Here is a 13978-nt window from a genome sequence, read left to right as displayed (position 1 = left end):
AAAAAAAGGAGAGGCTGGGAGCTTCCATCGCCGTGGGGCTTGGCCAGCAGGAAAATGACCCTCAGCCCCTCACTCAGACTGGCCAGGCACCCCAGTGGGGACCCCACACCCTAAAGAGGGTGTGGCCAGCCTGAAAACAGCCATTGGCCCCTCACCCAGGCTGGCCAAACCTCCATGGGGTGAGGGTCCCCACATGGGGTGGCTTGACCAGCCTGCAAACAGCCATCAGCCCCTCACCCAGGCTGGCCAGGCACCCCAGCGGGACCCCCACCCTGATCCGGGACACCCTTCAGGGCAAATCAGCCAGCCCCCACCCATGCACCAGGCCTCTATCCTATATAATAAAAGGGTAATATGCAAATTGACCCTAACAGCAGAATGACTGGTCCATATGAAACACACTGACTGACCACCAGGGAGCAGATGATCAATGCAGGAGCTGTCCTCTGGTGGCCAGTGCGCTCCCACAGGGGGAGCTCTGCTCAGCCACAAGCCAGACTGATGGCTGCCAGTACAGCTGTGGTGGTGGGAGCCTCTCGCACCTCCTCAGCAGCGCTAAGGATGTCCTACTGCAGCTTAGGTCTGCTCCCTGCTGGTAAGTGGACATCCCCTGAGGGCTGTGGGTTGGCCAGAGGGATGTCTGACTGCCAGCTTGGGCCTGATCCCCCAGGGAGCAGGCCTAAGCCAGCAGGTGAACATCCTCTGAGGGGTCCTAGACTGCAAGAGGGCATAGGCTGGGCTGAGGGACCCCCCTGAGTGCACAAATTATTTTGCACTGGGCCTCTAGTTTTTTTTATATATTTGTCGACTACATGTAATATAGCAATTCAATAGAGGCAAGTTGAGATTATTAAAAGAATAGCTGCATTCCTTAATAAATATTTCTCTTTAAAAATATATGGTATTGAAATCATGTCATTATAATATTGTCAATGAATGTTCTTTTGGATTTAATAAACTTTTTAACCTATTGAGTATATTGTGCCTCAAGCATTTAAAATTATAAAAATTGTCCTTATGAATTACAGTAATCTACTGACTAGCAGAGGTTGGTGTTTGTGAATCAACCTAGGCATGTACAGTGCTCTGTGATATCAATTACCTTGATTTTAATAAACTTTACATGCCAGAGTTCATTCTCCTTGAGCACATATAAAAATATTTTCTACCACGTTTACAACTATCTTTAATATGCCAAGTATAACAATGAACAGGAATCAGTACTACCTCTAATTTCATTAATCATATTAAATCACTTCAGCAAATTATAGCTAACCAGTTCACTTAGAGAAAAATACTTGTACTATATTTGGAGCAATAGTTTTATACCTATAAGCTGTCATCTTTAACAATATTTCAAAATCAATACTAGTTAGAGAAACGGGCCTATAACAAGTATAGTGTTACAATTTTTATTGGTTTTTCTTTGCACTATAATCAGGCCTGCAAGTAACAATTCAGGCTTCAGTCCACATTTGAGGGAAGATTTTGATATATACTCATGTCAAATGTAAGGTTGCAGTTTATATTTTTCATTTAGAAAATAAATTGCTATTTCAAAAATTGTTTTCTTTCCCCTAATACTTCTATTGCCTCTCTTCTCCTTGAAATTAGAGTTATCTAGATATATGGAATCCATTACAAGTGCTATGTTAAGTTATATAAAATTAATGGTATATTTAGATATTACAAAATCATACAAAGCATAGATGACTTTGTAGTATTTTAAATGTTATTTTATATCTAATTAATTCATTCATTTTCTATCAGTAATTTTATTTTTAAATTATTAGTAGAGTTTTCTTTGTTTCTTGAGTCTTACGTATGCATAACAAGCATATTTTATTACCAGTTGACATTTATACACAATTCTGCTTGGAAAAATTGTTAGCTAATATGATAATAGATTTTTTCAATCTCAACCTTGTTTAGTTTCATAAGGTATACAAAAAAACCTGTCAAAATATGAAAGTAAGAAAAATAGCATTCAGCAGATTGTGGAATAAGTGGTGAGAAACATGTTCATAGATGAAGTAAAATATTTTAGAATAGCTTTAGTTGAAAATCTGTCAGTCCTTGGCTTTTTACTGAATTTTGTGATTAAATAGTTTAAGGTTACAATTAGAAATAAATTATATAAACCTTGAAAAGCTTATTCTAAATTTTAACCATGGCTTCCAAATAAAATTAAGTAAATATGCTAAAAAGAAAAATCATGCATATGAAGTTACCTGTATTTAAGAGCATGAAATATAAGAAAAATTCAGGCTTTTAATTGCATATATTGATTGCAAAGTGAGAAAAAAATATGAAAAGCCTGTGGTATTATTAGTGAGATTTATAACTAACATCTCCTGATACAGAATTAAATTGCTTGAGAAATTAAGATAATAATTTTATGTACAGGGCTATTCATATTAATTTTTACTAGAGGCCCAGCACACAATTTCATGCACGGATAGGGTCCCTAGGCCTAGCCTGCGATCAGGGCCATCTTCCGCCCACTCACCAGTCCCTTGGTCCCTCCCCCCAGTCCCGCCCGCCACCACCCACTCAGTTCCTAGTGGTTCCCGTTTGCCTTGCTGTGATTAGAGCCTGTGGGCTGGGGGAAGGGACCAAGAGTTGAGCCATTCTGCCCACTCACCAGTCCCCAGTCCCACCCTGCCACCAGCCACCCGGTTCCCCGTGGTTCCTTGTTCGCCATGCTGTGATCAGAAGCTGCGCCTGGAGGGAGGGATCGAGAGGTGGTCAATGCACCTCATAGTGACTGTTTGAGAAGTCGTTCCAGTCGTTATGCCATTATGGTCGCTGGGCTTTTATTATATAGGGCACTTAAGCAGAAAACACATTGGGTTTGCTATCTGTATACTGATTACAAACTAACAGTAGAGGTGGGGGGGCTGAAATGTTGGCCAGAATCAAAACCAAAGTGAGAATTTACTGTAACATAAAGCAAGCTATCAGTGGAGATGAAGATAAGTCATTGTTCCTATATTTCTACAGATCAAAACTACAGTTCTCATACTTTGAAGTTGGTTCTCAAAAAGAAGATTATTTCAGAGCTTACGTTTTGGAAATCTCATGTACACTCATGTACATACAGCCTTTTTTTTTTTTTTTTTAATCTTTTAGTGCCTAAAAGAAAAATATAATGTTAGGTAGTTTTTTCCTTTCCTTTTAAAAAATTTTATTCATTTTTCTTTGTAGATATTAGATGTTTTCTACATAAAAGATGTAAGATTTTTCTCTTGATGTCATGGGGATACTTAAGCATAACTTCTTATTCTGGCCTGGAATTCTGTGGATTCCTAGTCTGCCAACTAAGGACTCCAGATCAGGGAAATTGTCTTCTATTAATTTAATTATTAATGTACCTCCAAAGTATTATAGTTTGAATGATAAATTAAAGAGATCATTCTATACATAGTGTCCACAAACCTCTAACCCCATCGCTGATCTATAATCAGTACATTGTTGTCCTCACTGGAGTGCTCCAAATTGGTTCTCCAAATTCTGGCCCATTCCACAGAGGATAAAGTCTTTTGCTGCTTTTCTCTGTTATGGCATGAACAAAGTGCTAGACTTCACTTGACCCAGCTGACTAAAAGAATACTTGGAAATTGAGAGAAAAATAAAAACAGGTTTTGTTGTTGTTTGCGGGTAGAGTAGGAAGAAAATGTTAAAGTATTATGACATCAATTCCAGCGTGCTGCTTCAAAGCTGTAACTGGAACATGAAAGGCAGAAGCAGTGGCTCAAACTAGCAACATTTCTCACCTGAACACTGTAGTCTGATCATTCCAATTTTTAGTAACAAGGGAATGGAACAAATTATAGGTGATATTCCAACTTTCCTTTTTCCAAAGGATGGTTTTCTTTACCTTCTTTTCCTCTCACTTTCCCCTTTTCCCCTTTCCTCTCTCCTCTCAGCCTTCTTTTTTATAAAGAGTATACAATGAATCAGAAAATCTGCAAGGCAAAAAGTCTATTCATTGCTTATAACTATAAATTCAAAGACTATTATTTCAAAATTTTCAATTTGTAGTATTTAATTTTTATTCATTTCTACCTTCCTCTTGACAGACTTAACTGTGTCATTAATTATCACATTTCTGACACGATTAGGAAAATGTAGACACTGACTAAACAGCCACTTTCTAGAAACAATTTACATTAAGGAAGGAAGACCCAAATCTATGATTGTCTCCTTTTATTTCCACATCAGGAAAGTACAATGTCACTGATATATTAATATTTAACTGAAGTATAATGCAAATAAAATGTTTCAGCTACATTTCTCATGATTCTTCAACTAAATTAAACTTCTTTGCATTAAATATATTTTTGTTAGGGTGTTTATAAGCCATTGGTCTCTTACTAACTTATTAATTTGTCTTGGATATAAAGTTGAAATTGGTGACTTTGATTAAGCTTTTAAAATATGAGATGACAGCGTTATTGATTGCTATTTATTTTTGTGAAATAAGGAGGGCATATTGCATCTGCTTCATTTTCTTTCAGAGGATGTAGAATGAATACATTTTTTTAATTTGCTTATTCAAACATGCTTCCTATTTGGCTGCTGTGCAAAAGCAAGTAAAATGCCCACTTTAAGAATTATATATAGGATTCAAAAACTTGCAGGGCATCCAACTTGCAACATGAAGTTATCCTAGACTTTTATATCCTCACTAATGCCACTAAAACGCATCTTAAGCATTTTGCAACAGAATCCTGACAAAAGTATGTGAAGTCTTTGGCTTAAAGAGAAATGCCAACACTTAATTCAGATTTTTTCTGGTTCTCATTAACCTCCTGATTGATTTACTATGACATTTATTTCTGAATTTATATTAAGCTCTGAAAAGTTGTTGCATACATAGTACTACTTCCCTAACCCAGTTCTATTGTAAGCAGCATTTATTACAGCAATCATTCTTATGGCATTTAGACATTATTTCACATTCCTTCCCATTCAGCAACATACATACACAGTATCAATTTAACCCATTGGGGATGGATAAATTTTTTTTTACTCCATTTTTCAGTTGGTAGCCCATATCATTCTGGCACTCCCCCCCCCCCCCCCCCCCACACACACACACAATCCAGTTTTCCATCTTATATGCTTACTAAAACTTTCACAAATGTTATTTGTAGGCATGATTTTATAGAAAATATGTATTATTAGTAAAACTGCAAGTTAAAATAACACACGCTCAAAAACATTATGGTTTGAATAACAGGGAGTTTACTCTCCCACCCCCCAATAATAATATAAAAGAAAGGGGTTCTGGTCCTTCCAGGAGCTTAAATTTCAAAAGGTTATCAGATGAGCCAAGGTTAGTGAACTGGCAGGCTGGCTCTGATTTCAACATTTTGCTTCCCCCTCTGAGTACGAGGGAACAGTCTTGTTATCTCATAGCCAGCAGGAAGGGTGGGAGAGGATGCATTCCTGGGTATCCTTAATGAGATAACCTAGAAGTTTCACATGTTGCTGTAGGGGAGGATGATAAGCTCTTCTTTAGGTGGGCAACCCTGTGCCCAGGTAAACTGGGTAAATCTGTTCCTAAGACTAATGGATGGATGCTAGGAATAATTAAAATTATTGGACCCATGTTAGGAATAGGGGATTGATTATAATTGTTATGTGGGGAAAGGTTTTTTATATCAACAATCTTCTTCGTAGACTTTTCTGGAAAGAGAATATTTACTATACTATATGTAGAAATGGATAAACTTAAAATAAAGAGTAGTTGAGATTCTCCTAATACCCCCACATGATGTTTTTGTTGTTATTTTATCTATTTTTGTTAATGGGAATTGTATACTTCCAGATGCGCACTCGCACACACACACACACACAGGATCTAAAAATCATTCTGTTTCTTCACTTTCCTCTTCCTCTAAATCAAATCCTTGAAAATTTATTTGATAGATATTTCCCAAAGACATCCTGAATTTGTTCACTTCCTATATTATATTCCAAATGATTTTAGCACTCATGTAGCCATTATCTCTTTATAATAATCCCCAGTTAAGCACCAAGGTTGATATTTTTTAAAAAATATGCCACTCTACTTCTAATAAATCTCCAATACCTTTTTATTTTTTACAATTTGAATATTACCCAAACTCCTTATGAAAATTTTCTCAGTCACATCCCAAATTTACCTTCAGTGGCATCTGGAATCACAATCTCACTTGCTCAATAAATCCTAGTCTTGCTGGCCATCTATGTTTTGGCTGCCAAGGCAAACTTAGTCTACCCTCAGTGCCTTTATAATTGTGAATATTTCTGCCTGCATCATAATTCTCCAAGAAATGTCTTTCCATGGTGAGGCCATGCTTGTTTTTCAGAATTCAACACAACTGTCATCTCTCAGATATTATTTTCTGCCTACCCATTCTATTCACATTCATGTAGTTCCTATCCCACCATTATTCCTTTATGTGCATATAGAACAAATTACTATGTAAAACATGTTCTAGTTACTGATTTTTTCCTTCCACAGAATGTAAATTCTATGATAGAATAAGTAATATCTAATCCTTATGATTGTGTCCCCAGGTTCATAACAGTTCCTGGAACATGTTAGGTTTTAGGTTTTCAAGGCATAATCTTGATTGAATAACTTGATGTATCTATTCTTTTCAGTATCTCCTATTCCATGTAAATAACTCTCTAATGCTTACCAGCTTTTTCAGTATTCAGGTTTCATGTTTAATCTGGAATTTCAACAAGGTAGCAGTTAATGTGAGCCAGCAGTGACTTTAGATCCTGATATTCCCTAATTTACCTCCCTCCTCATGGAATGAAGCCTGCTTTTGGTTCCATTCACTTAGGACTTCTGAGTACCCAAGTTTATTTGAAACACTATTTAATAAAAAGTCAATATTATTAATTTCCCTCACATATGTGCAATATAAAAACATACTTAGATATGATACAATGAACAGACTAATGTTTATATTTAACACTAGGGGACCGGTGAACGAAATTCGTGCACTGGGTGTGTGTGGGTGGGAGTGTCCCTCAGCCCAGCCTGCCCCCTCTCACATACTGGGAGCCCTCAGGTGTTGACCCCCATCACCCTCCAATCGCAGGATCGGCCCCTTGCCCAGGCCTGACGCCTCTGACAGAGGCGTCAGGCCTGGGCAGGGGACCCTCATTTCCCCCCATCACTGGTTCTGCCCCCAGCCCAGGCCTGATGCCTCTGGCCCAGGCGTCAGGCCTGCGCAGGGGACCCCCAGACCCCTTCAATTGCTGGCTCAGCCCCTTGCCCAGGCCTGATGCCTCGGCCAGAGGCATAGACCCCCATCACCCTCGGATCGCCTGATCGGCCCCTTGCCCAGGCCTGACGTCTCCACCAGAGGTGTCAGGCTTGGACAGGGGACCCTCATCTCCCCCCGATCACTGGCTCTGACCTCCGCCCAGGCCTGAGGCCTCTGGCCCAGGAATCATGCCTGGGCAGGGGACCCCCATCTCCATCTGATCGCTTGCTCCACCCCCCACCCAAGCCTGACGCCTCTGACCCAGGCTTCAGGCCTGGGCAAGGGGACCATCATATCCCCCCAATCCCCGGCTCCGCCCCCCACCCAGGCCTAATGCCTCGGCCAGAGGAGTTGACCCTCATCACCCTCTGATCACCAATCACAGGATCGGCCAGTGACCAGGCCTGAGGCCTCCGGCAGAGGTGCCCGGCCTGGGCAGCAGGGACCCGCAGCTGCAGCGGCCCCGCGATCGTGGACTCTGCTTTAGGCCCAGGCAAGGGACCCCTAGCTCCCGGGACTTCCAATTTCCACAGTGCCCAGCTCCCATCGCTGGCTCCACCCATACTTCCTGCTATCACTGGCCAGGGCGGCAAAGGCGCCTGATTCTCCGATCATGGCTGGGGGCAGGCCCCTGCCCCCCAGCTCTTAGCTCCCCCCTGGGTTTCTGATCACTGTCAGTGGCAGGGGGCTTCTTCCTGCTTTCCCTTTCGCCTCCCTGCATTGTGCCTACATATGCAAATTAGCCACCATCTTTGTTGCCAGTTAACTGCCATCTTAGTTGGCAGTTAATTTGCATATAGCCCTGATTAGCCAATGAAAAGGGTAGCGTCGTACGCCAATTACCATTTTTCTCTTTTATTAGTGTAGATTTTCCATAGTAATTTTCCTGCATTCATTAAATGTACACCCAGTGTTGAATCATTAACCTGGCTACCAAAAATATTTAATTAACTCTTATCAGTAAGTAGACATCTTTTTTAATTTCCTAACTAGGGACATTTTTGCTAAGTCAATATTTCTTTATTTTTTTAAAAAAATAATATATATTATATTACTATTCTAAGAGATATTTCATTTTTTTAAATATATTTTATTGATTTTTTACAGAGAGGAAGGGAGTGGGACAGAGAGTCAGAAACATCAATGATAGAGAAACATCAATCAGCTGCCTCCTGCACACCTGCCACTGGGGATGTGCCTGCAACCAAGGTACATGCCCTTGACTGGAATTGAACCTGGGACCTTTCAGTTCGCAGGCTGACACTCTATCCACTGAACCACACCAGTCAGGGTGAGATATTTCATTTTTAACTTGGGAAAGAGCAAATAACACATGTTCACACATTTTTTAGAAATAATAGTAAGATCATTTTTTTTAAAATTTATTGGACTTCAATAAAAAATATAGCATATCACATGAGATGCCTTTGTAATAAAATATCCAACTCAGATTTGCTTAAACAATAAAGGAAAGTTGTTTACTTGTAAAACACAGTTTCAAAAGAAAACTAACTCCAGTACTGATATATTAGAGTTCTCACACTTTTCACTTCAATCTTTAAAGTATGACTTCTCCTATGAGCTAATTTGGTCTCACATTACATAGACTTTAAAAAATGTCCAGACAAAGCAACATTATAACTTCCCCTTTGCTTTCTTTTTATTTATGACCATGAAATTAATTTATTAAAAATTCTCATAAGACTCCCCTGAGGTTATCTTTGCCAGGAGGATTCCAATAGCTGATCAAGTAAATAGAATTTCTGTCCTATGGTTGGATTAGGTGAATCACTTATGGTCAGAGAGATCATATAAAATAAAACAAGTATTTTCTGGTATTTATTTATATAATAAAGCAGTTTAAAAATGCATGATGACATGTGAGAACAAATACAGACTATTATATTAAAATGTAGCTTTAGTATTTGGGATCTATAATACAATCATGGTATCTGCATTCTAATGACTCTCAAATAAAAAGAATTGCTCTGCTACAGAGCATTTGGAGTATGAGGTGGGAATATTTTTTTATTGTTAGAATACATTAAGGGTGACACTGGCATATTGTGGTCACATGGCATGGATGATGAATATGCTACAATGCACAGGTTATTCTTATACAATTAGACATGTTAAAAAATTGAACAGCTCATACTCTTGCAGAAAGATACATATAAACAGACATGTCAATATCAATATTAACACAAAAAGATAGAGGTAGATATGTAGATTTATAAATAGTCATACATATCACACTATAAATTATAAAAAATGAATAATTCATTCAACTATTCCTTTTGGTAATTTTAAACTGTACATGAGCCCTGTGCTCGGGAAAAACAGCAATGTTAAGGAACATTACATGATTACATCTCGTTCCTTTGGTCCATATCTCCATGCATGGCAGAGACAGTGAAGTCTCAGGAGTGCATCTTATCAGTGAGCCAATCGACCTTTCTTCGAGTGTTGATGAAGATGACTGCCTGAATGATGGCGAGGGTTTAATATAAGTCACACAATGTGTCCAGCTTCCATTCCTCTCTTTCCACATTGATGTAGAATTGGCGGATAACCTCCAGAGTCAACTCTTCCTTCTTGACAGGAATCAGAAAGGGGTCCCTCATGAACTCCTTGGTCACCTCAAGCACACCAGAAGGCATTATAGCTGGAAGAAATACCACCTGGGTGTTGCTGTTGAGCTTTTGGAATATGTCATACCAGTAGATCGGGTCCTTGAACACACGGCTTAACATTTCATTAGCTTCATTCAGTACATTTTGATGTATTTGAGAGACAGGTATCTGTGATTAAGCATGTCAAACACACGTCCTGGGGTGCCCACGATGATATGGGGAGCTTTCATCTACAGCTTCTGCACGCACGTTGGTACCCCCAATGCAACCATGGCAGGCGGCACCCATATAGTCTCCTAAAGCCATGACTACCTTCTGTATCTGCTGTGCCAGTTCTCTAGTAGGTGCCAAGACCAAGGCCTGAGTGGCCTTCAGATTCAATTCAATCTGTTGCAGAATCGATATGGCAAATATGTTTTCAGAAATGCCTTACTGAAAACAACCACCCCCTTCCATATGACATGTAAGACTCACAGATGCCTTTCTTTCTTACCTACTAAAAGTTCATATATAGACTTTCCAAATTCACATTCAGTGCTTCATTAATGATTATCTATGTGTACCCACTCAACAATCTAGACAAAATACCTGTTAATTTGACTTGACCAAGTTTTAAATTTCTCTCCTTTCTACAGGGCTCAGAGCTTTCAACCACCATTAGCCTGGGCCAGTATTTGAACATGGACCAACTCGTCCTTAATAGCACCTCCTGAGAATATGGTGCAAAAAAATGTATTAAGAAATTCCAACTCAGCATTGAAGTCAGAAATCCATGAAGGGAGGGCTCTCACATATCACTTATCACAGAAACATGGTGCAGTAAGAAGAAGAAATATTTCCTCTCTATTGGCAACAAGCTGTCCTTGCCTGCAACCAATGAGGAACTGCTATCTACCAATTCCAACTCTTGTATTTCTCCCATGAACTTTTGTTCAAAATAATTTATCCTAACTTCCTGCCTTCTTCCATTAAAGAACATTCTTTTCCTTTATTCCTGGACTACAAGTTAACCATATTTTACTTGCTCTATTTTCCAAATGCACTAGACTTTACTGGCTGAATTATTTACCATTTTGTTTTAAATTTGGCATAATGATTTAAACACCACCCCAATAACTTCCATTATATAAATGTTTAACATTTTATATGTAAAGCAACATAGAGAATCAACAAATAGAGTTTGGCAGAAGTGATTGGGATTAATGCTTGTCTGAAAACAAATTGAGGCAGGCCCATTGTTTATTATGTGTGTAGTTCCTTCTGAGAAAAAAAAATGGTTCAATAATGCATTTTTGAACTGATACAATTTAATCTGAAAAAGTTTAGGATACACTATTCTGTGCACCAGGTAATATCAAAATTAGGGTACAGACCAGCTGGAGTGGCTCAATGATTGAGTGTCAACCCAAGAACCAGGAGGTCATGGTTCCATTCCTGGTCAAGGCACATGCCCAGGTTACAGGCTCCATCCCCAGTGGGGGGCATGTAGGAGACAGCTAATCAATTCTCTCCCATCACTGATATTACTCTCTCTCTCTTCTCTCTGAAATCAATAAAAACGTTTTTTTAAAATATATAGGGTACATACTTGACCAGCTATCAGAGCAGAATAGAAACTCCTGCTCTGAGCCAAATTCTTTTTTTAAAATTTATCATTATTATTGAAAGTATTACTGATATCCCTTTCCTCCCCCATTAAGCCCTTCTAGCCCACACATGCCCCCAACCCCAGGCCTTCACCAGACTATTATCTATGTCCATGGTTTATGCACATATGCATATAAAGTCTTCGGTTAATCTCTCCCCACCCTCCCACCTTTCCTCTGAGATTCCACAGTCCATGTCAAATTTTTTCTCAGAATTTTGTTTGCCTTTCAGGTGGAAGCCTAGCTCCTTATATAACATTTGTAATGAATTGAAATTAGAAGGTCAAATATTTATTTGCGTAATTGTTGACATAGCCTTATTTAGCTCTGATTTTTATTATAAAATTATATCTGGTGTTGCTGCTAGGTCACCTCACCTCTTTTCTCCTTTAATCAAATCACGTCTGCTCATAATGAGGCTGTAAATCCTTCAATTTCTGTTTTTGCTGGAGTTTTTATTTTCTTTATATAAAATGTGCTGTGTCTTCAATAATATCCTGTATATTCACTAAAAATCAATGATTTAAATAATAATGTATTTTAATATAGATATAACCATTAATTGCCCCTTTAAAAATAAATGTATACTCATCCTAAGCATTAAGAAAGATCACCTACTCCCTGTGAAAGCTTACAGACTATAACAATTTATGCTAAAAACTTGAAATACCTACTTTAATAAACAATATTGAATGTGACATCTAGCAAATTTGGTCAAGTCTTGTGACTCCCAGAATGGTTTTTCCACTTCCAATCACACTAGAAAGTATGCAGTAGCATATTGGTCTATTGTCCACATTCAATAAAATTGAGTGATTACAACACATACATAACATCCTATCTAATAAAAGAGAAACATGGTAATTGGCGTATGACCGATACCCTTTTCATTGGCTAATCAGCAAGATATGCAAATTAACTGTCAGCCAAGATGGCGGCCGGCAGCCAGGCAGCTTGAAACTAACATGAGGCTTGGTTGCCCCAGTGACGGAGGAAACCAACGTTCCCCGCCTGCGGCTGCCTCTGAGCCTGCAGTTTAAGAAACATTGTAACAAATACGCCCAACTTCAGCCAGCAGATTGGCAACATTGTAAGCAAAGGCCAGAAACCTACTTTCAGCCGGAGGCCTAAGAGCTGGAGCCAAGCCTCAAGGTAAAGCTGGCCCAGAATTAAAAAAAAAAAAGGAAAAAAGGAGCGGTTGGGAGCTTCAGTCACCCCCAGCCCGAAAACAGCCCTCAGCCCCTCACCCAGACTGGCCAGGCACCCCAGTGGGGACCCCCACCCTGATCCAGGACACCCTTCAGGGCAAACCAGCCGGCCCCACCCGTGCACCAGGCCTCTACCCTATATAGTAAAAGGGTAATATGCCTCCCAGCACCGGGATCAGCGTGACAGGGGGCAGCGCCCAAACCCCCTGATCGCCCTGCGGCTCTGTGTGTGACAGGGGGCGGGGCCACAACCTCCCTATTGGCCCTGCTCTGTGCCTGATAGGGGGGAGCTCCCCCCCCCACGGACCCTGCTCTGTGTGTGACGGGGTAGAGCCACAACCTCCCCATCGACCCTGCCTTGAGTGTGACAGGGGACGGCGCCCCAACTCCCCAATCGGCCCTGCTCTGAGCCCGACCAGGGGCTGCACCTAGGGATTGGGCCTGCCCTCTGCTACCCGGGAGCAGGCCTAAGCCAGCAGGTCATTATCTCCCGAGGGGTCCCAGACTGCGAGAGAGCACAGGCCAGGCTGAGGGACCCCCCTCCCCCCCGAGTGCACAAATTTTTGTGCACCGGGCCTCTAGTAGTTTAATATAAAAGTATTTTAATAAACAGTTTTGATTTTTTAAAAATATTTTAACCTACCCATACTATTGTTACGAATAGGCTTCCAGCCTAGATGGTGTGGCTCAGTGGTTGAGTGTGAGACCATGAACCGGGAGGTCATGGTTTAACTCCCAGTCAGGGCACATGCCTGGGTTGTGGGCTCGATCCCCAGTGTGGGGCATGCAGGAGGCAGCCGATTGACACTTCTCTCTCATCAATGTTTCTAACTCTCCCTGTCCCTCCCTCTCTCTAAAATCAAAAAAAATGTTAAAAAAAAAATTAGGCTTCCAAAGTCCCAGTGAAATACGCAATCTTTCCCTCTCCAACAATTGGAGAATTGCAAATTGGAGGTGAAAAAGCTAAAATAAAACCTAAATGCTCTGCTATCTTTCTTCCTAAATTTAAACTCCTTAACTTTGTCACTTTTGAGCTTCAAGTTATTAGATAATGAGACAGAAAACATAAAAAAGAGCTCAGTGAACTTGACAGACCCACAGGGCACAACTAAAAAGTGTGCTGCCTTTATCCCCTCATTTTTTTTTCTATCAAATTAACACTGCTCCTCTGCCATTTTTTTTTTTTTTTTTTTGCAACTCCTGCCTGAAAGAGATAG

General features: G+C 40.1%; 1 pseudogene; it reads right to left on the bottom strand.

Annotated features, from left to right (window-relative positions):
• Positions 1-9640: 9640 nt before the first annotated feature.
• The window catches only part of LOC132226724 (eukaryotic initiation factor 4A-I-like), a 76482-nt pseudogene continuing 72144 nt past the window's right edge, over positions 9641-13978 (bottom strand).

Source organism: Myotis daubentonii, chromosome 2 (genome assembly GCF_963259705.1).
Source record: "Myotis daubentonii chromosome 2, mMyoDau2.1, whole genome shotgun sequence".
NCBI classification, from domain to species: Eukaryota; Metazoa; Chordata; class Mammalia; order Chiroptera; family Vespertilionidae; genus Myotis; species Myotis daubentonii.
This window is presented reverse-complemented; position numbering and strand designations above follow the sequence as displayed.